Source organism: Hemicordylus capensis, chromosome 2 (assembly GCF_027244095.1).
Source record: "Hemicordylus capensis ecotype Gifberg chromosome 2, rHemCap1.1.pri, whole genome shotgun sequence".
Taxonomy (NCBI): Eukaryota; Metazoa; Chordata; class Lepidosauria; order Squamata; family Cordylidae; genus Hemicordylus; species Hemicordylus capensis.
In genome coordinates this window covers 109,287,814-109,315,306 of record NC_069658.1, presented here as the reverse complement: position 1 = coordinate 109,315,306, position 27,493 = coordinate 109,287,814, and the positions used below count along the sequence as shown (strand labels likewise).

The 27,493-nt window shown below is 45.1% G+C and overlaps 1 long non-coding RNA gene across 2 annotated transcripts in view; it reads left to right on the top strand.

Annotated features, from left to right (window-relative positions):
- LOC128345398 (uncharacterized) overlaps nucleotides 1-27,493 on the top strand; it is a 53,338-nt gene that overhangs the window by 7,210 nt on the left and 18,635 nt on the right. The window contains exon 1 of one of the 2 annotated variants that reach the window (XR_008316438.1): nucleotides 25,482-25,776. The exons of the other annotated variant lie outside the window; for it this stretch is intronic. This is a non-coding gene — a long non-coding RNA (uncharacterized LOC128345398). Of the gene's footprint in view, nucleotides 1-25,481; nucleotides 25,777-27,493 lie in introns of those variants that run through there. 2 annotated transcript variants of the gene reach the window in all.

Here is a 27,493-nt window from a genome sequence, read left to right as displayed (position 1 = left end):
TTGAAGAGGATAGGATTGGAACAGAGAGTCCTCAGCAGCTCTGAGAGCAGAGCAGACTGGTGCACATCACAGCACATCAGTCATGGCTGTCAGCCAATCAGAGGTTCTCCCATCCATCTAGGAAGCCCTGCTCCTCCCCCACACCTGACCAGAAAACCAGCAGCTTTGGTAGTGCCAACCCCGCTAGCCAGCAGCCTTCCAGCCACCACCAGAAGTGCTTCCGCTGCCACGACAGGAAGGAAGAACTGAAGGAAGCTGTGTGAGGGGGGCACAGGGCGCAGCGTGCCGTGGATGGCAACAAGAGACTGTCTGGTGAACCAAGAGTTTTCTGATGCCCTTTGAGTTTTGCTGTGAGTCTTTGAAGCCTTGAGACTTCCTGAGATGCTGAGTGTTTCCTCCCCCACTCCACCAACCAGTGATAGCTAAAGATAGGGTGGGCTGTGGGGCATGGAGCATAATGATGCCAGGATGCAGGTTTAGTTGTGCTTGAACTTAGGAAAGGGGGAGTACAAGGGAGAACAACAATCTGATCTATGGAGGAAACTATAATGAGGTCCTGATGGATAAAAGCATGAGGCTCACCGCATCATCAAAATCGTGCATTCTCTTAAATGGTTTAATGGAGGACTTTGGCTTCTATGATGTATGGAGATTGCTACATCCCAAAGACAGGGACTATACCTTTTTATAAAAAACCCATAAAACCAGCTCAAGGATTGACCTCTGGCGCCTGTCCCCAATTCTGGGGAAACATACAATTGCCTGTGAAACTGGCCCGCTTATCTCAGATCATGCACAAGTAGTGTTAAAAATACAATTGACAGATATTGGAAAGCATAAACAGAAACCATGGAGACTAAATACATCCCTTTTAAAGGACCTCAAATTTATTACAAATGATTGAGTAGGAAATCAAGGAGTTCTTGAAGTCTAATAGGACTCCAGGAATTAGTTGCATGCTCCTTTGTGATACACTCAAGGCATACTTACGAGGCAGGATCATTGCTTTTGCCTCATATTAAAAAAAGAAAGAAAGAACAGCATAAAAGAAACAAGGAACCTGAAGAGAAACTTAAAGTAGTTTGGCTGGAGTATAGTGCCAACCCATCCCCTCGTGCCTATGCTAGCCTCCTGAAGCTCCAGTATGAAGTAAATCTGATACATGCCAAGCAGGCTGACCTCCTCCTAGCTTGCTCTAGGCAAACATACTGGGAATCAGGAGAAAAAGCAGGTGAGCGTTTTGCCTATAGGATCAAACAAATACAAAATCGCTCCCACATATCAGGCATCAAGGGCAGTAATGGGACATTACAAACAGACAACAAAGCACTTAATTTGGAGTTTGAAAAGTTTTATTCAGCACTATATAATTATGTCCCTCCCATGATGGGAATGGGATCCAGCAGTTCCTGAGTAAAATTCAGATGCCGACTCTTACTGAATCACAATCTGCACATCTTGCTGCACCAGTATCCTTAGTGTATTCCTTCTCCTCTCTCCTTCCCCCCTTCTGCTTTTCTTCTCTCTTCTTCCCCCTCTTTCTCTTTCCCTTGATCTCTCCTTTCTTTTCTCACCTCCCCGCAACCAGCACAGCATACAAAGGTTGGCTTGGGGAGGAAAGGTTGGGCCCCGGGCATGGGGGTATCAGGGGGATGGGGGGGGGGAATCTGGGAAAGATGTTTTAAAAATATATAATGTCCAAAAAAACCTCAATCAATCAATCAATCAATCAATCAATCACGGGGGGAGTAATCCTCTTCTTGTGGATGTAGTCTCCAGCAGCAGCTGTGTGTTTAATGTCTGGTTCTGCCCAGAGTGAAGGAATCATACCTACTCCAATGCATAAGGTTCCACTGTAGCATTTCCTTTCCTCCAGAAACTTTAACTGAAGAATACATAAATACAGATATCCTATAAACCAGGGAGTCGCAAGCTGTGGGATGTCAACAACTCCAGATGTTGATGAACTACAACTCCCATCATCCCCAGTAGGAATGATGGGAGTTGTAGTTCAACATCTGGAGTACCATAAGTTGGAAACCCCTACTATAAACCAATAGGATGTACTAGACAAGCAACAGAGGCTGGGTAAATTGGACATTTTTTTGCTGATAAGGATATCTATGCATCAGAGACTAAATGGGATATGTAGTTGCCTCTAGTTCCTCTAGAATATGATATTGGTACATCTTGCTCTAGCAATACACTACACATAATCTAACTCATGGCACTGTATCTGGTACAAAGTAGTCTATAAAGAAGTTGCAAGCTGTGGAACAATGCAGATTTCCAGGCAGAGAAAATGCTTTGATCCAGGATGAGAGACAGCACATGGTTCCAGACTAAGTAGTGATGGATAAAAGGTGGTAATTCTGGTATTTATGAAAAGTCCAAGCTACAAAAGGGGCAGATCCCTGCTCTTTTAAGATATGAGGGCTATTTTGCCCAACAACTGCGGGCTATTTTGGCAACAACTTTCAGTTTTGTATTTATAGCCAATCTATAAAAGAGCAGAAGGCTCCAAGTTCCCACCCTGGCTTCTCCAAGATAGGGCTGAGAGAGATTCCTGCCTGCAACCTTGGAGAAGCCGCTGCCAGTCTGTGTGGACAATACTGAGCTAGATAGACCAATGGTCTGACTCAGTATATGGCAGCTTCCTATGTTCCTAAATGAAAAGCAAAAGGGAATAGTCAAACATTACTTCATTAGACTCCTCAAATGCTAACAAACAAATGTGTAATGAGTACTGTGAAAAATGATATAAGGGAACCTATCAAAATAAAATGGACTGTAGCCGTAACATTTGAGGGGGAACACTGTGTAGCTCTGTGCATGCTATTGATATTTTTGAGAGTGTTTTCATGTATTTTGTCTGTAGAAAAGAGCACTTTTATTGACAGAAGTTAAAGCAATGAGGCATAATATGTAAAGCTGACTTGTGCATTTTTTTTAAAAGGTTCATATTAGTATTTTAATGCTGTATTTAAGAAAGTTAATAAAGAACTAGACAAATTTACAAAATATCTTCCTTTCTGTCTCATATTTTTATTTATTACATTTTATATCCCGCTCTTCCTCCAAGGAGCCCAGAGCGGTGAACTACATACTTATGTTTCTCATCACAACAACCCTGTGAAGTAGGTTAGGCTGAGAGAGAAGTGACTGGCCCAGAGTCACCCAGCAAGTATCATGGCTGAATGGGGATTTGAACTCAGGTCTCCCTGGTCCTAGTCCAGCACTCTAACCAATTGTATTCTGTCAATTGCTGGATTCCTCTTTGGCAGTGAAAAAGGGTTGCATTGAACTGTAAGGGGGAAAATGGTTTTGAAGTAGACTGAAGCCTCATTCAGAAGTTATGCTTAAAGGATGGTTTACCTGCATACATTGTCCAAAGAAGGAACGGAAGTCCCACCCCACCAGTATGCCCATCATTTCTCTCACTTCCTCTCCCACAGGGCTCACGCTTACAGTCTTTGCCTGAAGAAGTGAAGGCCGCAGGTGTGATGGCAGGTACTTCCATGATGACTGAGAGACTCAAGCTTGCTTTGTCACTTCGAACGAAGACTGTAAGCTGTAAGCATGAGCCCCACAGGAGGAGTGAAGAAAATGATAATGAGGTGGGACTTCTATTCCTCCTTTGGACCGTGTACACGGGTTCACCATCTTTTAAGCATAACATCTGAATGAGACTCAAGAAGGAACACTAATGACTGTAGAAAACTGGCTTGAATTGCAAAGGAGGTGAGTAAGGAACTACTAAATAGTGCAGAAGTGGGCAACCTTGGCTTGTCAACTGTTGTTGAACCTCAGCTACCCATCCCATCCCAACTTTTGTGATTCCTCCCCAAGACTTTTAGGCTGGCTATGGACCTGATAACAAGCCAACCAAGAAGCAAGGAGATCTCAAACCAATTGGAAGCCAGTGCCAGAAAACCTATCAGCAAGGGTGGGGGGCCAGTACTCAAAATGGCACTCGAATCACTTGAGTCTGTTTGTGCTCAAATTGGAGTCATTTTGATTCAAACTTGAATCAGGCCCTTTATTTTAAGGATGTTTCGATGTGTTCGAATCACTTGAAACAGCCAGATTCAAGGCTAAATCAATTTGCACACATTTATTTGCACATCTCTAGTATCAACTGATGAAATCCCAACTTCAAGCTTAACACAACATTCATAGCAGAGTCTGAAGGTGCATCAAAACTAGTAGCCATGAATGGAACTTTCCTCCATGTATTTGTCTAATCCCCTTTTAAAGTCATCTAGGCTAGTAGCCATTACTAGTTCTTGTGGCAGTGGGTTTCATACATTAATTATCTGCTGTGTGAAAAAGTTCTTCCTTTTATCTCTCATGAATATCCTGCTAATCATTTTCACTGGATGACATTGGGTTTTAGTGTTATGGGAAAGGAAGACAAATGTCATTCTCTTTGCCTCTCTACCATGTCAGCTGCTTCACCCTTTCTAAGTTTTCTGCTGTTCTTGGCCACAAAAGCACATAAACCAAGGCAGAACTGGAAGAAAAGGCAATCACCACCTGCTCTTGCAAGAACCAACAAGCCCATACAAATGGCTGCCCAAGGTCAATGGTTATCAATGATAATACATCAACAAAATCATTTTTTTTTTGGCTTTTCCAGAACAAATATAGAAATGGTCAGAAGACAATACGTAGACTGTTTGGGAAAATGTCAACTGTAGGAATGTGTGAATTAATTCAGGTACAAAATGATTAGTACCTGAATCTGACTGATTCCGGTGATTTGTAGACAGAACAAATTACCCCTGTGCTCAATTGCCCAGATTTGGGTACAAAACAAATCACCCCAGATTCAAAAAATTTGGAGATTCAGACCTCCATTTTGTGGCCAAAGTGGGTTGGGTGGTAGTGCCCTATGGGTGGAAGCTACCACCCAAATTTCAAAGAAATTGGACAAAGGGGTGATTTTTTTAAAAAAAAAAAAATTGAAGTTGGCATGACTTTATACTTCCCCCCATAGGGAATAATGGGGAATTCAGCAGCCTTATAGTTCCACGTGTGGGGCACCAGGGTGGCCCAGAATGGGTTGTGGTGGGTGGTAGTTCCCAATGGGTGCAAGGAAGCTACCACCCATATTTCAAAGAAATTGAGCAAAGGGGTGATGCCCCATGGGCTTATCATTCTGGGGATGGTTGGCATCCTATGTGAACTACACCACAACCCCCTCTGGGCCACCCTGGTGCCCCCCAAGTGGAGTTTTGGGGCTGCTGAAATTCCCCATTATTCCCCATGGGGGAAAAGCTTAAAGACGCACAAACTTCAGAAAAAAAATTAAAAATCACCCCTTTCACCAATTTCTTTGAAATCTGGGTGGCAGCAGGCACCCATTGGGGCACTACCACCTGACCCACTGTTCTGCCCCCAAAACCCCTTTTCTGCCCCAAATCTGCCACAAAGACATGCCAACTTCAATCTAAAAAAACCAAACACCCCTTTGCTCGATTTCTTTGAAATCTGGGTGGTAGCTTCCTTGCACCCATTGGGCACTACTACCCACCACAAACAGCTCTGGGCCACCCTGGTGCCCCCCATGTGGAGCTATAAGGCTGCTGAAATCCTCATTATTTCCTATGGGAAAAAGCTTTAAATCCGCCAGCTTCAAAAATCTTTTAAAAATTACCCCTTTGCCCAAATTCTTTAAAATTTGGGTGGTAGCTTTCACCCATTGGGCACTACCACCCACCCCACTCTCTTGCCCCCAGAACCCCTTTTTTTGTCCCAAATCAATTCAGATTTGGAAAATTCAGGTACAAATTGAATCTGGGGTGATTTGGTAGGGGCAGATTCGGACCCAAAACAAATTAGGGGTGATTCAATTCAGGTACAAATCAAATAAAAAAAATTGATTCTTGCACATCCCTAGTCAACTGCAAGTTTCTGTCTGGCATACTTGTTTGCAAAAAATATTTTAGGCATTTCCTGTTGGAACTTTCATCCAGGTAGCAGCAGTTGAACCTTGTTGCTTCCTGCACTGCCACGTCCTGCACTGAATTTGTTGCGATTGGGAGAGCATATTTAGAAGGGTGAGGATATCACTGTGTTGTCATCAGTAGTCAAGGATTTTCGAGGGAAATGACCTTGGAATTATTGCCTCTTGGAAACCATGGCAACAGCACTGGTGTCTGTAAAACAATTTCTGGTTTAAGGGTTAGCTATTTTACATCTGAGACATTTTCTTCAGACTCTGTCATGAATTCTTTTTTTATATAGCTATAGTATACGCAACTTATGTTCACTTGCAAAGTTGTCTTCTGAATAATAATGCAATAGTTGATGCTGAATAATAGACTTCAAAATTGTGCCTCGTAAGGCTGTAAGTCTCAAAGGAAGAGGAATGTAGAGAGGGAGTGACAGGCAGACTCTTCTTTAGCACATAACTGTTTATCATTTTAATGAGAGCCTGATTACTGGCGGGAAGCAACATTTCAGTGGCCTTCTGAGCTGTTTTGTGGTCCAATTGGCAAGTAATGGACACCAGTAACCTGGCCTTAAGCACTCGGTAAGATTAAAATGTCATTTTTGTGTTCTGGCTTTTACAGATAAGCAGTTTGCTTTAATTTTGTACTGTAGCAGTCTAAGCTAAAGGCAACACTTTGCATTTCATCTATTAGTCTGAGACTTTCGGATGAGCTAGGCTCTATGGTTCCTGTATGGGGGAGGGTGTGCTCCATGCAGTGGCTGGATAGAAAGTATTCCATGTGCAGACTATTATTTATTCTGCTATAGCCTGTCTCCCAATGATTTAAAATCCAAGTGGGTGATGGCTCATTTGGTTAAATATAGGCCAGATGTTTTTCTAGCATGTCATTCAAAATATAGGTCAGCAGTTGCAGTTTGTAGATTGGCTGGCTGTACCCGAGTGTCCATGCACATGTGTTCACATGGATGTGTAGTACAGACAACATGCCGATTGCACCCATCCACAGACTTAAATTCCAGAGATCTTGAGTAGGGAGCTGCATCTGGAAAGACTGCAATGCTAGCAACTCGCACTATCCACATTTTATAAAGGCTTCCCCAAAAGAGAAAAATATAAACCATTATTTGTCCAGAACAAGTACCAGACAGTAGGGGCTGTTCCTGGCAAATATGGGCCCTTGAGCCCTTTTAAGACACTCCATTGTATGTGCATACAGGTGTCTGTACACATGTACAGCTTTTTGTGTTAATGACTGTACAAAGATCATTTAAAATGGGAATATGGGTGCAGGCTCCCTCCAATGCAGAACGTGCACTGCTGTATGAGGATTAAAATTAACATGTGAATAACTGTATGTGTGTACAGATCCTGGTGTGTATTATGCTGTGCACAGGTGGAGGCTTTGAAGCAGATGGAATAGCGTTATTCAAGATAAATCAATGCCCAGTAGAGGTGGGAAGAAGGACAGCTGTGGCTCACTGGCCAATTTCCAGTGGACCACTTAGTGTCTGCTGGCTGGTTGCTGCAATTCTTGGAAAGAATGCTGGATTCAGAGGTGCCAACAGACTTCAGGGTGGAAGTCTAGATAGTGGCAACCCCTGCTGCTGTCTCTGGGCTCCCCCAAATCTTGCAGGACTCTGTCATGCCGCTGCTGCCCTGCCACCACCAGCCTACAAGAATTTCCTAGCCTGACAGCGAGCGCCATGACTGCTGCTCTCTCCCTCCCAAGGCAGAGTGGCCGAGTGGGCCGACTGCAGCCCAGCCCCAATGCAGCTGCTCTTGGGCCATCGTGGCCGGGAGGTGCCAGTACTGGGAATTACCTCCCTGAGCTGCAGCCAGTGTGGGCTCCAGGATGTCTCTTCTGGGCCTGGCACAGGCCCCCCCCCCCCCACAGCACTGGCCATTGGGAGACTAAGAAGCTCCCTCCCTGTGCTGCCAGTGCAGGCTGGGGCTGCTGCTCCCTCCCTGCCTTCCCGACAAACAGCTGTTCTGCGAGTGGGCAGGACCTGTGGAGGACTGGAGGTTGCTCTTCTGTCTGCCTCTGTGGAGCTCTTCAGCATGGGCAAAATCTCATGCCTGCAGCATGAGTGTGGAGAGGGGAGCAGCCAGCACTGGCTACCAGTACCGGAGCACTGTGCATGCCCTCTACCCTGCCTGCCACTGCCTCCTTAGTGTGAGGAGCCTGTGCCTGCCTCATCCTCAGCGGAAAGCATGGGGCTTGTGTGAGTTATCCCCCCTTTCTATATTTCTGGATTGGTTTGGCATGGGGCTTTGATAGGGTAAGGTGTGGGGAACCTTACTGGTAGGGTAAGCTGGGGGGACAAAATTTAATATATTTAATTTGAAGTATATTGGTTTATTGAATTTGAATTAGTCTATTGAATTTGAATAAATTTTGGGGGTTTTAATTTCAAAAAAGTTCTTATAAGTGGCTTGTTTCATGGCAGAAAATTATAATAGATTCTGGAACTGAACCCCGCCACCTGAAACATCATTCCACCCCCATGTGGACGAATCTGCCCTTTGCCTTCATAAGAAAGGATAAAGGATCCCACTTTTCTGCCCACTCAATTCTCCTGGAATGGAATGGCTTGGCCTAGGGCTTTGATATTTCGATAATTTTCATATTTTGATAATTTTGATATTTGAGCCAGCGTGGTGTAGTGGTTAGAGTGCTGGACTAGGACCGGGGAGACCCAAGTTCAAATCCCCATTCAGCCATAATACTAGCTGGGTGACTCTGGGCCAGTCACTTCTCTCTCAGCCTAGCCTACTTCACAGGGTTGTTGTGAAAGAGAAACTCAAGTATGTAGTACACCGTTCTGGGCTCCTTGGAGGAAGAACAGGATATAAATGTAATAATAATAATAATAATATTGGGCACAGATGTAGGGCAGGATGAGAGGGCTCTGTATATTTAATCTGAAGCAGATCGATAAATCTATTGATTTATAATAATGTTTTTGAATATTTTTGACACTTTTAAACAGTGGGAATTGTGCCCTCAAGAACGCTGTGTGAAACAGGCGGTGGGGGGGAGGGGTGCACGTGTGTGTGTGTGTGTGTGTGTGTGTGTGTAGAGGATGCCTATTTGCAAGGGGGTCCCTACTTGGTCCAGGCTCCAGTTACCTAGCTGCACCTCTGGCTGGATTAGGTGGACATCAATTTGCTCCAACAAATCACATCTTGTTCTTAAGTAGATTGCATAGCTGGAATCACTTAGCAGAGATTAGTTTTCCCTCCTCTGTTAAGAGATCTTGTGTATGCGCTCTTGCTTTGTACATTTCAAACATTTCCATAATCCACAGAGGTTTATTAAAAAATTAAAACCACCATACAGGAATGAAGTCAGCCCACCCCTGATGCAGAGTACAAGGAGCCTTATATATCCTAGGCTGGTACTCTGTCTAATGTTACCTAAGAGATGTTTAGGATTTTGAATATAGCTATGTTGAGGGGAGTCCACTTTTTGATAGCTTTGATGTAAAAAAAAGTAAGCACACTTAATTAATGGCTTTGAATGGTTAGCCATTAATTATGGCTAATAATAAAGGATGATAAAGGAATAAACAAACAAAAGAAGAGCAATGCAGAATTAAACAAATGAATTGCTGGGAAGAGCATAAAAAGGTGCCTTCATTTTTTAACTCTGAAGTCTCCTCCACTGTGTGTCACTTGAGAACAACAGGGAAGTATTTCCCCCCAACACAACCTGCTGAACCTGCAAGTTAGAAAGTCTATTCCATCTCTGCCTAGCTTTCGTCTTCAGTCTGTAGCAAGGGTTCACTTAAAGAGCTGAGTTTTCCTCCCGCAGAAAGTTTGGAAGCCACATCATCTATATTCTATTTGATTCAATGTGAAAGCCTGGAAGATTTGCTTGTTAGCCACAGCAAAAGGCAATGGGATGAATGGAACTGCAGCAATGCTTGACATATGGGACAGGCGTTCTGAAAGATTTGTAACTGCGCATAATAGGTTCTCTCTTCATATGCTACTGGATTTGGAACTAATTAAATGAAAATGCATGTCTTCTGAATTAGTTGTACAAGATTACAGTGGCTGTAGAAAATATTATATTTTAAAAAGATTGGTTCTGCCTCAGATACCTTTACCTCAGTGGTGATTATGTTCCCTGCATTTTGGGGGTACGTACAACCCAAAAGAGGCTTAAGCCCAACTGAAATTAAATACGTTTCATAAGGACACAGGTAGGAATCTATATTTGTTCTAGACAAACATAAATACATTATATTTTAGAACTTGGGTTCCCATTAGATTGACATGTAAACTACCCCCCCCCCAGGATTTAAAATGGCTCTATTTATACAGTTGCATTAATCTAATTAATGCTCACATGCTCAGATGAAGCTCTCCAGCTTGCAAATGGGATGCATGTACAAAACTTCCTTCCACAATGAACAGCACATCCTTTGTGCTTGGGAGCACAATTTGTGCATCATGGCCACCTCATCCACAGCAGATTGTTGCATTGCGGCATATCTGTGCTACCTGCTAACCAGTTCAGTAGGCAGCCTAAATGTTTGAGGGTGTTCCCCCCCCAAAATGTAGAGGGGTCATCTTGTCTGGCCCCCATCAGTCCTAAGTGCAAGCAACATCCAGTTATTTTAAAAACTATTTGTGAAAAATGGGGGGGGGAGAGATAAAAATAATTGGGGGGGGGCAGGCCCGCCCTAGCCCTACCCCCCCCCCCCCGCTACTGGTCTGTGCTAATCTCTTTTTACTGTGCCCCCACCCTCGGGTAACATCGCCATGATGTGGACTTTTGGTGTGGTGACTGCTGGTGGGAGTTGGTTCTATGTAAATTTTATTATGAATGCTTAACTAAATTCTGTCTTCCTCTCGTTGCGTTATATCTTGTCTTATAGGGTGAACCGTTGCCCTTCCCCATCTGTCTTTGTTAATGGTTTGGATTGAAAAATGCCCTTATAGATGTAGACGGTGTTTCCTTACCACAGAAGAAAAGCTTTATATATCACGCTACAGTATATTTATTATTATTAGTAGTATTATTTTAATAACACAGTATTTAGTAACAACACTTTTGGTATTCCCCCCAACCAAAATTATGGGAGTATCTTAAACGGACTTTTCTACTGAAATAACATTATTCTGTAACAACTGGAAAACACATATTTGTTTTTTCTGTATCCAGCTAATCTTATTTTGTTCCAATTTCCCCCTTTCCAAACCATCCCCACAATTAATATGCAACTTAAATTAAAATTACATGTATGATAATGTAAAATGCCTGCATATAATGCACTTTGGTATCCCTTTTAAGACTACAAACTACAAAGCCATGAAGGAGACGAGAAGCTTGAGCATCCCCTGGGAGGAAATTAAGTCACACAGGAAACACAAAGCGGAGAAACTGCTGGAGGAGACTGCATCTGAATGCAGCAGCAGTTGCTTGCTGAAATAGCAGGGAGGGGTGTTATTTCTACTATGCAACATTGTGTTGTGCTGCTAACTATTTGCTCTTTCTTGCCCATCATTGCATGCACCAAGTGCTAACCTCTACCATCTGCTATGATACTATGACAAAGTGAGCCAAATCATCAGCCTTCTAACTGGGGTCATTGCATGCCTCATTGCTACATCAATCCAGCATGCCATCCTTTTCACAATCACTCTGTGTGGTGGTTTACTGGCTTTCACTATATTAATGAGCTATACATTTGCTCCAAGGAGTACTGGGCAATCTCTTCCCAGCTACTGCAAATCTCTTGGAGTGGGGCATTTGTGGCAGAATGGAGAAACTCCTCCTTCCTCTATTGTGAGCTGTTGAACACAAAACATTCACTTGGGTTGGACGACACAAGGATCCTGATGTTAGGTAAATGAAAACCAGATATCCTAGCAGTGCATCCACTCCTGTGAAGCGTGAACTCAGGATTTTTTTTTGCCATTCCCAGATTTGCACTGCAAAAACCTGAAATTAAGCTGACATTGAAAATCTGGGTTAAAATAAATCTAAGATGAATGATCTTGGCTTACATGTTGCGAATCTGGGATTGGCAAAAAATCCTGAGTTCACAAGATGTGTGCTGCCAGAATCTCCAGTTTTTGTTGACCTGACATGAGAATCATATGAATGATCCCGGCATCATAACAATCTCCATACAAGAGCTTTGAAAAATTGCATCTGCATGGATATAACGTGTATTCGAGCATGCTGTCTATAATATCCATGGTTAAAGTGCGCAAACAGATATATATGGTTAAAAACTTTGCCCTAAACCAAACCTCATAGTTCTCCACCGTTATGCAGTGTTTATGAAAAGAATGGGCAGTGAAATGTCATATGCCCCCCTAATTTCATCATTCTGAAGAATGATGAAAGGGCTAATAAGTGGCAGCAGCCCAATCCTATGATACACTGTGAAGGCAAAACATTGAATATGGTTGGTGTTAGAGGTGCACCTAGGTAATTTTGGAGCCTGTACCTAAAGGCCTTTGGAGGCCCCCTGCCCCATTGCTGCAAGATAAGCATCATTTTTTAAAACGTAGGTTCTTGAGGGCATAAACCACACCACCCAGGAGAGACTAAAGAGGATTTGGGGGCCTGCAGTGGCTGTGGAGGCCGTGGACTTTGGCCCTGAAGTCCAGGAGTAAGAGTACCTCTGGTTGACATCAGTCTCCCAGTGGGTACAAGAGGCTTGAAGAGCCTCTCTTAGCCATTGGCCACACTCTTTAATGTAGATAAGCTGACCCTTATCCCAGATGTGCGGGTGTGAGTTGTGGTAACTTGGTGAGGAAAGTGAACTTTTCACACGCTCAGAGGCAGACTCATTCAAATCATATATCTGGTTTTGAAATCAAGATCCTGACTCAACATCATCATGGTCTGCGGCTTTGTGACAGTGGTGCCATGAATAGGTCTTTGTGTGGCACTGAGAGGCAGAGTAGGCCGAGCTTGGGAGGACTAGGGAAGCAAGCATCAACTCCCCAGCAACTAAATGTAGACTACCCCTAGGCATGTTTATTGCCAATATGTCTTTTATATATTTACTTGCTTTACAAGAGTCATAATCTGTGTTTTTAGAAATCTTGCAATTAGGGATGTGCGAATAGGTTTGATTCCAAACCTGTTCGACAGCAAACCAGTTCAGTTCGATGGCTTAATATTGGACCGACCCCACCCCCTGGGTCATGACCAAGACCATGCAGAGGTCCATTGGGCATGTGTGGCGGTCTCCAAAATGGCTGCCACAAAGAGGGCAGGCCCAGAACAGGCTGAATACTGCCCAAACCTAGCGATTTGGAGAGTAAACGGAAGCCAGTAGAGGGACCTCCAGACAACTCTTCCCACACACACAGCCTTGTAGAAGGCCCCTGGAGCAGTTTTTTTTCCTTAATTTTTTTAAAATCACAAAAACCACTGAACCAGAACTGAACTGGTGCGGGGGGGGGGGGGGGTTCAGGGTGCACAAAACCAAACATGCCCAGTCCGCTCCAAGTCCGGTTTGGACTTGAACCAAATGGGGCCATCTGGTTTTGTGAACACCCCTACTTGCAATGGGTCTGCAGCTTAATAGAAGAGCACCTTCTTTTGCATGCAGAAAGTCCCAGGTTCAATACCTGATATCTCCAGGAGGTTTTCCCCACCAGGTTTTATGCCTCGGGGTATCTGAAGAGCGAATCTGTTTCGCAGCAGATTCACAAGCCGTTTACTTCGGGGGTTAACACTGACAGTCCACTTAGCTGTCTGCTCCTCCCACACTCCCTGCTATCTTTCTCCTATGTGTATTTCCACTGTTGGTTTCAATCCCCGCCCCCAACCAATCATATCCCAGGAGGAGGCACGAGACGCCTCCCTTCAGGATTACATTTTTTTAGTTTGACAGCCAGCATCATAGGTATCACCGTTTTTTCTGAGCCTGGTTCAGTAAGCATCGGGTGCTGCTTGATTTAGAAAAGAATGGGGCAGGGGGAGGAAGAGAGGGGGGAATACGTTTAATTTAGAGCAGCAAAGGTGGCAGCGGCAGGCAGAAGCAGCCTGCGCTAATTAATCATGGCGCGCATTTGTGCGTGTGTGTATGTGCTTGTGTGTTCTCCCCCATCCATGCCCCCGCATTTTCAGCTTCTCATGTTTAAAACTCTGCTTTATTCCGATCTACAAAGATGGGAGCCCTTGAGTCACCACTTCCAGACTTCCACCCTCCCCACACCCACTCTTGCATTTTGCAAAAGAGTGAGCGAGCAAGTGGGGCGTTGGCGTGCGTGTGCATAATTGACAAGATCCCTCTAACCCCGGCAAGGTGGGAGGGAGGGAGGGAGAATGAACATGGTTCGTGTTGGGAGAAGAGACCCCTGGCCTCTAGTGTCTTCCCCCCACCCCCTACAGCTCCTGGCTGGCTGCTGCGTGACAACTGAGCTGTCCAACTCTCCTTTGCTGACACATAGGTGGATTTACGGAAATACACTCAGCAGACATTTAAAAAACAAACACACACAAAAGTGTGAGTTAGCCGAATTGTTGGCAATGGCCTCTCCACATATCAAAGGAAAACGTTGGGTTTTCTTCAAAAGCTGCCGGAAATACAGGATTTTAAAAAGCCGGATGTGCTTCAGGCTCAGCCAGAATGCCCAGGCTTGATTCGGAGCGGGGTGGGTGGGGGACAGAGTAATGTCTGTACTGGTCCGTGATAGGCTGGGGTAAATACAACTAATATGTGGACTGGCACACTCCAGTCTGGAATGGATTTGAATTAAAAGCCATGTGTGTAAAGCCTCCAGGTAGGGCCAGGAAAGACCCCTGCTGAAACTCCTGCAGAGCTGCTGCCAGGTACTGTACTGAGCCTGATGGATCAATGGTCTGAATCAGTATAAGGCAGCTTCATAGTTCATTCTGCCATACAGATATGCAAATCATTTACCATCGTACAAACAAAGCAGGATAATAACATCCACTTAAATCACTCCAGTTCCCCCCACCCTAAATCCCTCAGTTGGTCAGTTAGCACTTCCTGAGTAAACCTAAAAACCTCATAAAAGCCAACCCTTCCGAATCAATATGAACTAAATAGAAGCGGATAAAATCACATCACAATAAATTGGCTCCAGCATCAGTCAACAGAACAAAGAAGTTCCTAGTCAAACCAAGGAAGAGTCTTTGTAACTTTTTGAAGTTCAGAAGTAGAGTGGTCATGCGATGATAAACAGTGTGCTGTCACTGCTGCTACAGACCATTGTGGAGCAAACATCCTTAAAGGATGTCACCCAAACGATAAAGTCTTTGCAGGGGCAGAAATGGATAACAATCAAAATGGGTAATTAAGATATATTTAAATTAATTGATTAAAATATATTTAAAAGTTTTAGAATAAATTTTACTGTCTTTGTCTAGAAAAGGCAGAGAAATGTCAATTGCTTATTGCACAAAAACAAAAGCAAAACAAATTGCTGTTTCATTTTATTGTGTTGCTCTTCTAGTTAATTGATGCAATTAGAAGATAGCGCTAATACCTTTGGCAGTTATTGCCAACTAATAGTCGCATGGTGCCTGTGGAGGGGAAGCCTCCTGGGTGTTTATTTTCAAACCAGCAGGCCACTCTCTGCAACCACATAGTATTGCTAGTAAGGCTTTGCTATTCTCTGTTTAAAAATGATTACTGAAGATGATTATCTTACTTTTGATCCATGGATACACTAAAGGACAATTTATTCTTTGTGAGCAGTGAGGGAAGACTGAGAACTTTGTGCTCCTCAGCAAGTAGAGCCAGATTTTTAAAACTATCCTTAAGAAGCTAGGGAGCAGGGATGTGCAAACAGGTTCGACGTTGAACCAGTTCGGTCCGATGGTCTGATGGTTCTCTGTTTGATCTGACCCCAGACCACCACCACCCCGGTCCATTCTGGGAGTTCATGAGGTTTTTTAAAAAATAACTTTTAAAGCTTACCCCCTCTTGGGTTATTTTCTGAGGCAGCGGTGGGGGGGTGTCCACAGAGGCTCCCCCTCCCCTGCCATCCAATACCGGCCCATCCATCCAATACCGGTCCATTCGGCTCCCGCCCAGCACGATGGCCATTTTGGAGGCCGCCATGCCTGCACGATGGGCCTCTGCATGGCCTGGGATGACTCAAGCCATGCAGAGGCCCATTGGGCAGGCGCAGCAGCCTCCAAAATGGCCACCGTGCTGGAGGGAGGGAAGGCCTGAAGAACCACCAGTGGTCTAATGGGCCGGTTTTGGATGGATGGGAGACCAGCAGGGGGAGGAGGAACCTCCGTGGACCCCCACCACCACCACCTTGGAGAACCCTCCCAGAGGGGATAAGTTTTTAAAAAACTTATGAACCCCACCCCCCAGACTGTACTAGGGTTTTTTTCCGAGGGGGTGCAGGATCGAACTGGCTTGATCCAGTTCGGACTTGAACTGGACCAGCCAGTTCCGTGCACACCCCTACTAGGGAGCTACTGAGCTGAGTATATTCAATAATTCCAAGACAACTGTTTATTTTATTTATTGTTAAATTTATGTATCACTTTTCTTTGAAAACAATCCCATGGTGGTTCACAACATAATAAAACATAATGTAGCTCTTCTTATGACCAGTAAGAGCTTTGGGGCAGTCTGTGGGGAGAGCAGGTTACACTTACCCTCCCTACAGATGATCGTGATTACTTCCTTGGGTGGATGGATTGGCCACCCAGATTTCTGGTGGCTGCTCCCTGCAGCTCTGAGGGTTGGGGTGCCAGGACGTCCCGCCATGCACTGCCCCGCCCTCTGGAGCTCCAATAATGCACCTTGTGAGTGTTCGGTGCCAGCTCCAGCTGCAAGCAGTCACAGCTGACACATGAGCAAATAAATGAGGTTAAAGGAGTGCTCGCTCCCTTAATCTCATTTTAAAGGGATGCTATTTACCGTAGTTGGGTTTGCAATCATGTAGCCACCGGAATCGGACCCGATCCTGGCAGTTCAAATGTGTGAGCAAAACCAGGCTGGGCTCCCTTAGCCCAGTTTTGTACATGCATGTGAATAGCCTCATGGAATCTATTAAAAATTAAAATTGTACAACTATTAAGTGCAAATTTTAAAAATTAGCTGGGCCCGGCACAGAGCATCTGTGCCTCTAGTTTGCCGCCGCTTCCCCCTGCCACCCCCGCCATTCATCCTGTCCGTGCCATCCCCCCCACCCGCCACTGCTGCTGCCATCGTTTTCTTCCCGCCCAGCCTCTGCTGCCTTCTTCCGCCTGCCCCTGCTGTTTTCTCCACCCACCACCGCCATCTCCCCCCCACTCACTTTTTTGTTGAAAGGTTGAAAAGTGGTTGTAATGGGAACAGAATAATTCTGTCACATCTATAGTATTAGCAAGGTGCTTGGCATTAGAACAGGCTATTTCCTGTTTCACATTGACTTTGAGGGAAACCATTGAATTCTATGGGAGAAAAGAAAATGGCTGTAATCAGAGACTTGACTGAAGTTTCTATACCTCTGGTCCCTACTCCAACACACGACTCACCTTTTTATAGGGTGAAAGACATTTTTGGTTCCCACCCAACCATGTCTCTGATTGCAGCTGTTTTACTTTCTTCCATAGCTAGCATGCGGGCATTTGACTTTCATGGGAGAACAGTAACATAGCCTGTCAGAGTTCTTGAGGAAAAACACCATGAGATGATGAGTAATCCTATCTGTGGGGAAGGAGCTTCTAGTTAAGAAAGGCCATTGAAGGATTAATCTTTCATCCTTCCAAACATTCTGTTGTACAGACGGATGGTTGGTGAAATAAAAACGTCTGTCCCAGATTAATGAGTTACATTTGTGATTGACAACCAGCAAGCACCTGGGGGGAGAGGGGTGCTCTACAAACAGGGGCAGCTTACACAAGGCAGAGTGAGATTATGGTCCCAGGGAGTGAGTACACCATAGAGTGGTAAGTACAGGCACCCCCACCCACATACACATTCTGCTGGATCTTGTCTCTTGCTGCCATTATGCTCTCCTTTCCAGCACCAAAAATGGAAAAGCTTGGTGCTGGAAGGGGAGCGTGGCAGCAGCAAGAGAGTGAAGCCAGCAAAACTAGAGGCAGCACCTCCAACAAGCAACTTGCTGTTGGTGACTGAGCGTTCTGAGGAATTAATGGTCTCCCAAAGGCCTACTAATTGGGTACATTATTGTCTGTGCACCCAAGGCTGGGGATGGCTAGAGAAGGCTGATATCCAAGGTGATATAAGTCTTCCTAATTGTATCCTGGAAAAGGGATGGTTTCAAGGAGGTTGTGGCAGCAGACCAAGTGAAAGGAGTAAATATGGAAAGGGAGTGCCGTAGCCTTAAGGAGTTGAGATTTGCAATTAGTTACTCCACAGTGTAGTTGAGGACCAATGATCAGCACACAGCCATAACAATGTGAAAACATCTACAGGAACTGACAAATAAAAAGAGCAATAGCATCTATAGAAATCTGTCCAAATATGTACCATCTCGATACAATGCTCTGAGAAATTGTGTTCACAATGCCTTGCTGTAACCAGTCAATGATAGGACCAAAACAGATGAGATGCCGGCGTCATTGTCATGGGGGGGGGGTACCCCTGGGGCATGAGCCTCCAATGAATTGTTCGGAGCCCCACATCTCATCAGCCACCTCCCTCTTCCATGACCTCATCTAGAACAGAAGTGCAACAGTGGAGATACCTGCACAGAGCAAGGGAGAGAACTTGTAGCTTCACCTAGCTCTCTGCTGCTTCCACCTTCATAGGCGCTGTATTATAATATTAGACACTTTTAAAAATGTAATTATTTGGGGGGTGGATGGTTAAGTTTAATTATTAAAAGGGGGCTGTAGGCCTGGGCCCCAGATTTTTAATGTACTTAGCAATGCCCCTGGATGTGGTTAATCCATGACCAGATCTCTTGCAGAAGTGGCCAGTGCGGGCGCCTCGGTGGGGTGGGAGTGGGAGAGGCACCTTCAACTGTAAATTCGTAGGTGCTTACCTTTCCTCCCACTGCACCTGAAAGCTGTTTAGAGTAGCAGTGCACCACCCAGCACCCATTGCACAGAGGATTGGGTTCACCACTCTGCACACACATAAAGGTGATTTACTGGCCATGCAAATGGCCTCTGCCAGCTGAGTGGCAGTGCCAATCCTCTGCCGCAGTGGGTGCTGGGCACTGTGCCGCTGCTCTGAACAGCTTTCAGGTGTGGAAGGAGGAGAGAACCTCTGAATTTACAGTTAAAGGTGTCTCCTGCCACACGTCCCCCACCCCCAGCAGTGCCCACATAGACCACCACTGATCTCTTGGCATTTTAACTTAAAATGTTAGTTTAAAATGTACAGGTGAAAAGCAGCTGCAGGGCCTCCCTGAATGGGATCATGCTGTGGGAGAGGAGAAGTTTAATTGTTCTGCCCCATGTCATTTCCCTGATCTAAATTGCTCCCAGCTGCTATTAATCCCAAAGCAGAAATTGTAATGATTTTTATATCACAGATGTAATACGGCTCTCCTTTTTCTCATCTGGGTTGACTCTTTGGTTGTGATCCTAAATGCACTTCAATGGGACTTATTAATGAGAAATTGTGCTTAGGAGTGAAATTGCAGCCATTAGAATTTTTAGTTAAGGGATGATTGATATTTCACTTGGAAAAAGAAATTTATTCATAAATTAAAACCAGCACAAATTGAATTAGGGATTTTATGTCTGCATATATTTTACCTAGTAGCCATCTTGCAGTGTTCCCAGGGCTCCAAGAATATTGTTGGTCTTTTCAGCATTATCCCTTATATGGTCCTCACAACCCACATTTTATTGCTCTGGGAAGCAGATTTCTTTTCATCCTGCTGAGATAATGTACCTTGCAAGTGAAAAACAAACCATTGGAGACTGCGGCAAGAGATGTTCTTTCGTCAATTTAGGGACTAAAAAGAGGTACCAAGGGAAGATTCTTAAAACTCCTAAAAATCTGAAGTAAATCTATGAGGGGTACTGAAAAAGGCTTCAATATAGTCCCCAGTCAAAACCACATAATATGTGGTATTCCACTTATTTAATTTATTAGCTTCCTTTTATTTGCAGCATATGATTCTTGATTTAGCCTTCATTGTGAAGATCACATTCAGTTCAGTTCTGTACCAAATTAGGCACAGTTAAGTATGATAAAATCTGTGGGCTTAAGTGTGCTTAATTCTGCATAGAATCAGGCAGGGTCAGCTCCAGGTTTCAGGAGGCTGCTGGTAAACTGCTCTCCTCCTATCTGGGTGGGCCCAAACAGAGTCACTCCACCATCACACAAAAGTTATGGGCACAGAGGTGGTCTCAAGGATCAGTAGTGGGTCCTTCTGAAGGCCCTGGGCTGTGGAATCAGGCTGGTCAGGTTTCAAAGCCCTGAGAAGCAAAATGCAGCTTTCAAAAAGCAGCAGCCACTCTCACTTATTTACCTTTCACTGAAGTAAAACTCCCACCGGTATTTAATTTAGAGGGAAATTTGCTTCCTAATTGTACTTTTCTATGCCTGGGATTGAATGCCAAAGTTAGGATGAATGTCATTAAGGTGCAAAATAGAAAGTGAATATAGGGGCATAGCCACCATTGTGCAGAAAGGTCCAAAGAACCTGGCCGCCACTCCCTCTGGAGCCACCCCATCCAACCTAGCTATGCCCGCTGCTTCTGACATCCGACACAGGGAGTGTGGCCTTATACAGGAACAAGGCTGCATGGTCCTGTTCACAAAGTACTTCAGCCATTGCTGGGTGTCCAGCCTGGCTGGGACTACCTTTCCCTGCTTCAAAAGCAGAGAGGTGTGTTCCCAGCCAGGCTGGAAACCTAGCGCTGGCTGAAGTGCATCACAAACGGGGCTGTGCGGCCCCATTTCCGTATATGGCCATGCCCCCTGTGTCAGACATCAGATGCAGGGAGCATGGCTAGGGCATTTAGGCCGCCACCGGCAGGTTGCATCTAGGCCGCCACCAGCTTCCTACCCGCCTGGGTGAATATATAACATGTAGCATAATCCTATGCATGTTTATTCAGAAGTAAGTGCCTCTGAGTTCAGAAGCTCTTTTCAGGCATTAAAAACAAACAAAAAAACCTGTTGTACATACATCCTTCAAAGTGGGTCCAACTCCAGCCTCCTGATAATGAAAACAGGCATGATCATGCTTATGGCGTTTGCTTCTTTAGAGGAACACCGTAAGCATAAAAACCACAGATGGAAGGGTGAGTATGAAGCATGGGTGGGATTCCAGACTCGTTTTGGGTGATGTATGCATGCATAGCAGGGGTGCTTTTGTTTTTTTAAAATGCCCAAACAAGATTGCAGTGTAAGTTATATGAACCTAGGTGGCCAGATTTGGCTTAAAAAAGCCAAATTCTGGCTTACGGCCCATTTGACCCACAAGTATACCCCTTAGGTTCTGGCAACTCTGAATGAACTCTGTTCTGGTCCCTGTATGAACTCTGTATGCACTCTGTTCATACAGTGCTGTAGGAACTCTGGGCTGGTTGCTGGCCGTGTTGGGAAACTGTACAAATGAGTAGTCTGCGAGTAAGGGGTTAATGTGGCCAGGTGCAGTGAGGGAGAGTGAAGCAGTTTGAACAAGGTAACAGGAGTGAGAACAAGCTTCACCTGAGGCTCAGTTACTACCCCACCCCCCTCATCCGTGCCACCACTACTTGCTTGGAGAGCTGGTCTTATGGAAGCAAGCATGAACTGCCCCCTTTGCTAAGCAGGGTCCGCCCTGTTGCATTTGAATGGGAGACATGTGTGAGCACTGTAAGATATTCCCTATGGGGATGCAGCTGGTCTGGGAAGAGCACCTGTATGCTTGCATGCAGAAGATTCCAAGTTCCCTCCCTGGCATCTCCAAGATAGGGCTGAGAGAGACTCCTGCCTATAACATTAGAGAAGCAGCTGCCAGTCTGTGTAGACAATACTGAGCTTCCCACTTACATTGAAGTATTGTGGCCAACTTAATATCTAATTCTACAAAGGAGATACAGGACATGTCCTCCTCCCAAACCCACAAACGTGTTATTTCAGATGTATTTAAATGTAGAGAAAGAAAAATTAAATAGGAAAACATGGTGGGTGTGTGCATGCCACACACATGTGTGATGGTAAAGGAAAATGGCTAAATGGAAGACACTGAATTGTACCAAGAACTTCTCCCATGATTTTTACATGGGAGAGACCAGAAAGTGTTATGACTCCACCTAATGGAAAGAAGGTGGCAGAAGTGTCAAGAAAAGTGTTTGAATTCCCTTTAGCAATATACTGCCCATTACCAAGCAATCAAACTTCTTGTGTGCCAATGCACATTGTAATATAGATAAAGTATATATAAAGGGGGGGGGGGAATGGATTAGCTTAAATCTGCAGAAACTCCATTTATTCTACCATGTACTCAGATGCATCTCTGTTTCATTTGAATGGTTTCGTTTGGAGTAAGAGAGGGATTCATATAGAAAAAATGAGGGCTATGAAAGAGCAGTTTTATACTCTCTGTCCCCTTTGCTCTTAAGTTGGTGCTTAAGCTTCTAAAAAATTAAAAGCTTTTGAAAATGTAACCAATTTATTTTCATGGTGTATTTGAAAGGTAGATAAGCAGATATACACCTTATCATGTTATCCAAGCAGAGATCTGGATGTACAGCCCAAATGTCTGAGCAACAACTAGCCTGATAAGAAGCTGCTGGCAGGACCACAGCATATGAACACCCACTAGGAGCAGCTGCCCTGGAATCAGGTGACTACTGATCAATAATGCCTTCAAAAAGGGTCACCTGTGGGACTGGATTCAAAATTTTGATACACTGTTCTAGTCGAGTTGATCTCAGAGTTGCCTGGTGTCACAGTGAACAGGAAAGTACTAGGTAGCCCTGCAGATTCATACATAGGCGGATTACAGGAGAGGCAGTGGAGGCGGCTGCCTACGGCGGCAAATATCCCTCCAGCGGCATTTTTTTTTTTTGAAATAAATAAATAAATAAAATTTACATTGTGTTTTTCAGTTTTTGTGTCTCTTGTCGTGGCGCAGCTGGTGGCGGCAGGGTGGCGGGACAGGAAAGAGAAACCAGACAACTTGGCTAGCTTGGAGACTTGGGCAGGTAGCGGGAGGATAGTTTAGCTTTCCCCCCACTATTGTTCTGCAGAAAAACTTCCCCCTTCGAGCAGCTCATTCCCACGCAATGTCTCTCTCCTCGGCTGCCTCCCCACAAACCCAGCTCGCTTGTCCCTCGGGTTCTTTTCACTCACTCTTGATCTTTCCCTGCTTAGCCAGTCAGCTCATGTCATTTGGTGCGGGCGAGCATGCGTGCTCCAATTTCTCCTCCAGTACAACACACCCCTTTACCCACGCCCGCCCCCAGCACAAAAGCGCTAGCACTAGAGCTCATTATCTTGGCTTGTGCCTGGGCTGGACTCCATGCAAACAATGACCCTGACGAAATGAGAGAGGATTATCTTCTCTAGCCAACCGTTGACCAATTTAGACTTCTCAGAATTGAGACAGGAGATCTTAAGTTGGGGAGCGGGGGATGCTTTGTGGAGGGGAAATGGAGAGCTTAAACAATGATTTTGCCCTGTGTGTCTATGACTCCAAGAGAAAACTCCAAAACTGTGCAACAGATTTGCTCAGCAATCCTTCCTGAAAGCTCCAGCCATGCTTTCTGTTGAAGCTTGCTGCCCATGGGGCTCTTGAAATGATTGCAAAGTCAGGTTTCGAGGGCAGGGAATGCAAAATTTGGAAGGAGCCACCAGCAGGCATTCAATAAAAAGCAGCCAGAGCTGATGCTGTCCTCGCATCCCTCATTTGTGGTACAGTTGTTTGCTGTCAGCACCTTGTTTTGTTCTACCACTGAGATGTTGATAAGGGAGCAAGTATAATAATCTCTACAACTTCCACCTAAATAAACTCCAGGAATTTGCAAGAGAAAGATACAAAGTGAAAGAAAGGCTTAATTTGTGGCAAATTGGGGGGTTTGACCAGCAAAATGCAGATGGGATGGGGGGAGAGGCAAGGAGAGGATGTTTCCTGGGATCACTCACTTATCTGCCCCACCACCCCAAGCTGCCTGCAAGAATACTGGCTAGGTGACTGCTGCCTAGGAAGCAGCTGGAACGGTGGTGGTGGTGGGACCAGCCATGGGAGCAGCAGAGAAAGCAGACTGCCGCCTGTGGCCTCAGCCTACCAGCCAGCCACCATGCCCACCACAGCCCACAGCAAACAGCTGCCTGGCGGCCGGCTGCTGCTGGGCTCCAGACTCCAGTCCAAGCAAGTGGTGCTGGCGGTGGCTAGGAGTGTGTGGGGCTGACCAAGTACGACCACTGGCAGCCAAGGCTTCTTGGAGCCTGACTGAGGGCCGCTGCGTAGTGGAGGCTAGATGCTTGTGAGTTTGCTTTACCTTCGCTTGCTGCTGAGGAGAAGAGTTGGAAAATGGCCGGGAATTGGTTGGCTTTGGGCCTGGCCGGGGGGGGGGGCGGGGGTTGGGGGGCAGCAAAATCCTTCTGCCTGCAGGTGGCAAAAGGGTTAATTCACCCATGGATTCATGTTCCAATCAGGGACCCAGAAATTTTGACTGGCCAGGGCCCCTGCGCCCTCTTGCATAATCCTTTGCATGTTTACTTAAAAGTTCCACTGGATTTAGTGGGGCTTACATCCAGAGAAGTGTGCATAGAATTGCTACACATTTACCTGGGAGCAGGGCTATCATTAGGGGGTGGCCCATGGGGCTCAGGCCCCCAGTGAATCGCTTGGAGCCCCAAATATCATCAGCCGCCTCCTTCTTGAATGGGGATGGGGTGGGCAAGCAGTCACCTCTGCTGCTGCTCTAGCAGCAACAATCACTACTCATCTCTGTCTCCTCCCTAAAACGAGGGGGAACAAAACAGACACATTAGCTTCCAATACAACACTTGTCTGTATTGTCATTTGTACACAGATGATGTGTGCAGGGCACTTACTGTGCAAACATCATCCTGTAAGTTCTGGCAGTCTCAGTCACCAATTAGGTGGGAGTGTGAGAACCGAGTGACGAACCACTTATAACCCCCTCCCCCCACAATCACTGTGATAAGTACCATAACATTAGGCATGTGTGTGTGTGTGTGTGTGTGTGTGTGTGAGAGAGAGAGAGAGAGAGAGAGAGAGAGAGAGAGAGCAGTAATGAGCTCAGAGGCCTCCTTCTGTCCTCTCAATTATCTGCATTTGGGAGGAAGGGCCTAACCTGACTGTGACATATTTGAGCTGCAGATTACACTCCCTGTAATCAGCCTTCTGAAGCCAACATTGTCTATGCCAGTGTGTGAAGGAATGAAGCACAAACCTCTTTCCCACTGTAAATATGTATAGAATGTTGGCTGGTCTCTGTGCGGGGTCAAAAGTTCATACTTGTTTTTCTGTAGTCAGTTTAGCAGTTTGACAGTTGATTTGGTGGGGGGGGGGAGGTTTTTGTTTGTTTGTTTTTTAAATGGAGGGAATTTTTGTTTGTCCTGATTGGCTGGGCTGAGGAACTGTTGGGACAGAAAAATGTATATAATGAGGGATTTTGAAAGGGTTTCAGAGTGAGTTCAGGAGAGCAGAGAGTGAATCCAGAGGAGTCCAACACAGCAGTCCAGAGGAGCCAAGAGGGAGCAGCTAGAAGAAGCCTGAAAGAGAATCTGCCTGCAGTGGAGTTGGTCCATCTTCAGGAGAGAAGTTGGGGGAGGAAAATAGCTGAAATCACCAGAATAAAAAGAAAAGCCAGGCTGGATTGAGCCCCAGACCTGTGCTGTAACCAGGACAAGGACTGCCCAGCAAGCCAGAAGCTGAGAAGAAAGAAAGAGGACTCTGTGTAGGGACCAGTAAAGAGCCAGGTAGTAAATGTGTTTTTCCAGCTTTTTATTTTCCCTGACATGCTCTGCATGTAACTGTTTTGAGTTTGTATTATTTTTTTGCTGTAAAAGTAATGTTTTAATTGAACCAATTTTTCTAAAAGTAAACTTTCTTGGAATACAAAAATTTGAGGCTTCTTGATTTGTCACCACCACAGACCTATAAGCCTTTCCACACTACAGGAGTTTTTTGGTTTTGGAAATTTTTGAAGGGCTGTTGCAGTGGACTCAGCCATACAAGTCTACTTGGTGGCAGTGGCAAAAGGCTAGGAGGAATAGAGAATGGTTCCTCCACACAGTGTATAGGGCATTGTTGAGGATGGTCCACCTCAACATATCAGAACCAAAGGTACCAACTCAGAAGTATGTGGAATTGAGGCCTGTGTCTGATTTCATTTTATATTAAGAGTTCAATTAAATGCCTGGACTCAAGGTAAACTGATACCCAGGTCAACTGCTCTGTGAAGGAGGAGGAAATCCAGCATTGTATTGTGAAATGGCTACTCAAGGGAGTACAAAAGCCAGGCCTGAATGCTATATCCAAATGCTAAAATGTGACTCACTACCAGATAATGTCTGTGGAAGAGGCCAGGGGCTGATATCCCCTCTCCTGTTGCAAGAAGCCAGCGCTAATCCTTGTCAACGATTAACTCAATTGCTCTCTATAGAGATTCAACATAGGTAAATGCATACAAAGCAAATGCCAGTAGACTTTACAGGATGCTTCTGCCTTAGTCAAATGTATTGATTAACTCGTCTCACACATGTACCCCATTTTATGTTACTTTAAATATTCCCTTGTTATAATTACACACTAGATAGAGGTACCCAAGAAATAATGTAATTGCTGTCTCACACAAATAGAACTAATTTTCTCACTAACTCCTGACTTTTAACACCTTTTGGGAAGATGCCATTTGTAGCGCAGAGATGCAGATTTGCTTTGGGCAATGTTCCCCCCTCCCTTCCTAAGCACACAGTTTACAGAAGATGAGATTGAGATCTCTCTGGACTGGCCAATATCCTGAATAATTAAAAAGACATTGTCCAGAAGGTAGCAGCAAGTTGTCACCTTTTTGGACCCAGGAAAAGATGAGATTTGAATAGACTCTATGAGAGATCAAAGGAAAAATACACTATAGAGAATGAGGCTACTGGACAGAGAGTCAGCAGTCTTGTGCCTACGGGCAATCTTTTGCCTACAGTAAGAGCTGCTCACAAAGATCCCAGAGTTTGCTGCTAAGCCGCGGGGCAACAGCAGGAACTCTGTCCATTAACAGGAGCTGTCTGTGACTTCTACTGCGTAGTGAGAAGCCAAGACTTACCCAGCCATGGTGCTCTGGCTCTCAGCCGTGATCTGAGCAACTGCAAAAGCTCCTGTCTCCAGCCAAGTGCCTCGCTCCTTCAGCTGAAGAGATCCACCGCTCTCAAGTCTCTCTGATCCTGGTAATATGCTGCTCCTTACAAGCCTTGGGTCCCTCCATCTTTTCCCCTCCTTCTCCTTCCCCCACCCCTTTCCTCTACTAATTCCTGAACCATGCCAGCCCTCAGCTTTCCTTACACCCCCCCCCACCTTTTCCCATCTATATCTGAATTGTGTTAGGCTCTAGGAAGACTTAATGCACACACATATGCTAGTTAGGAACACGTGAATATTGGTGCTGGCTAGGATGTTCTGTTTAAATGCTGTTAGTAATAT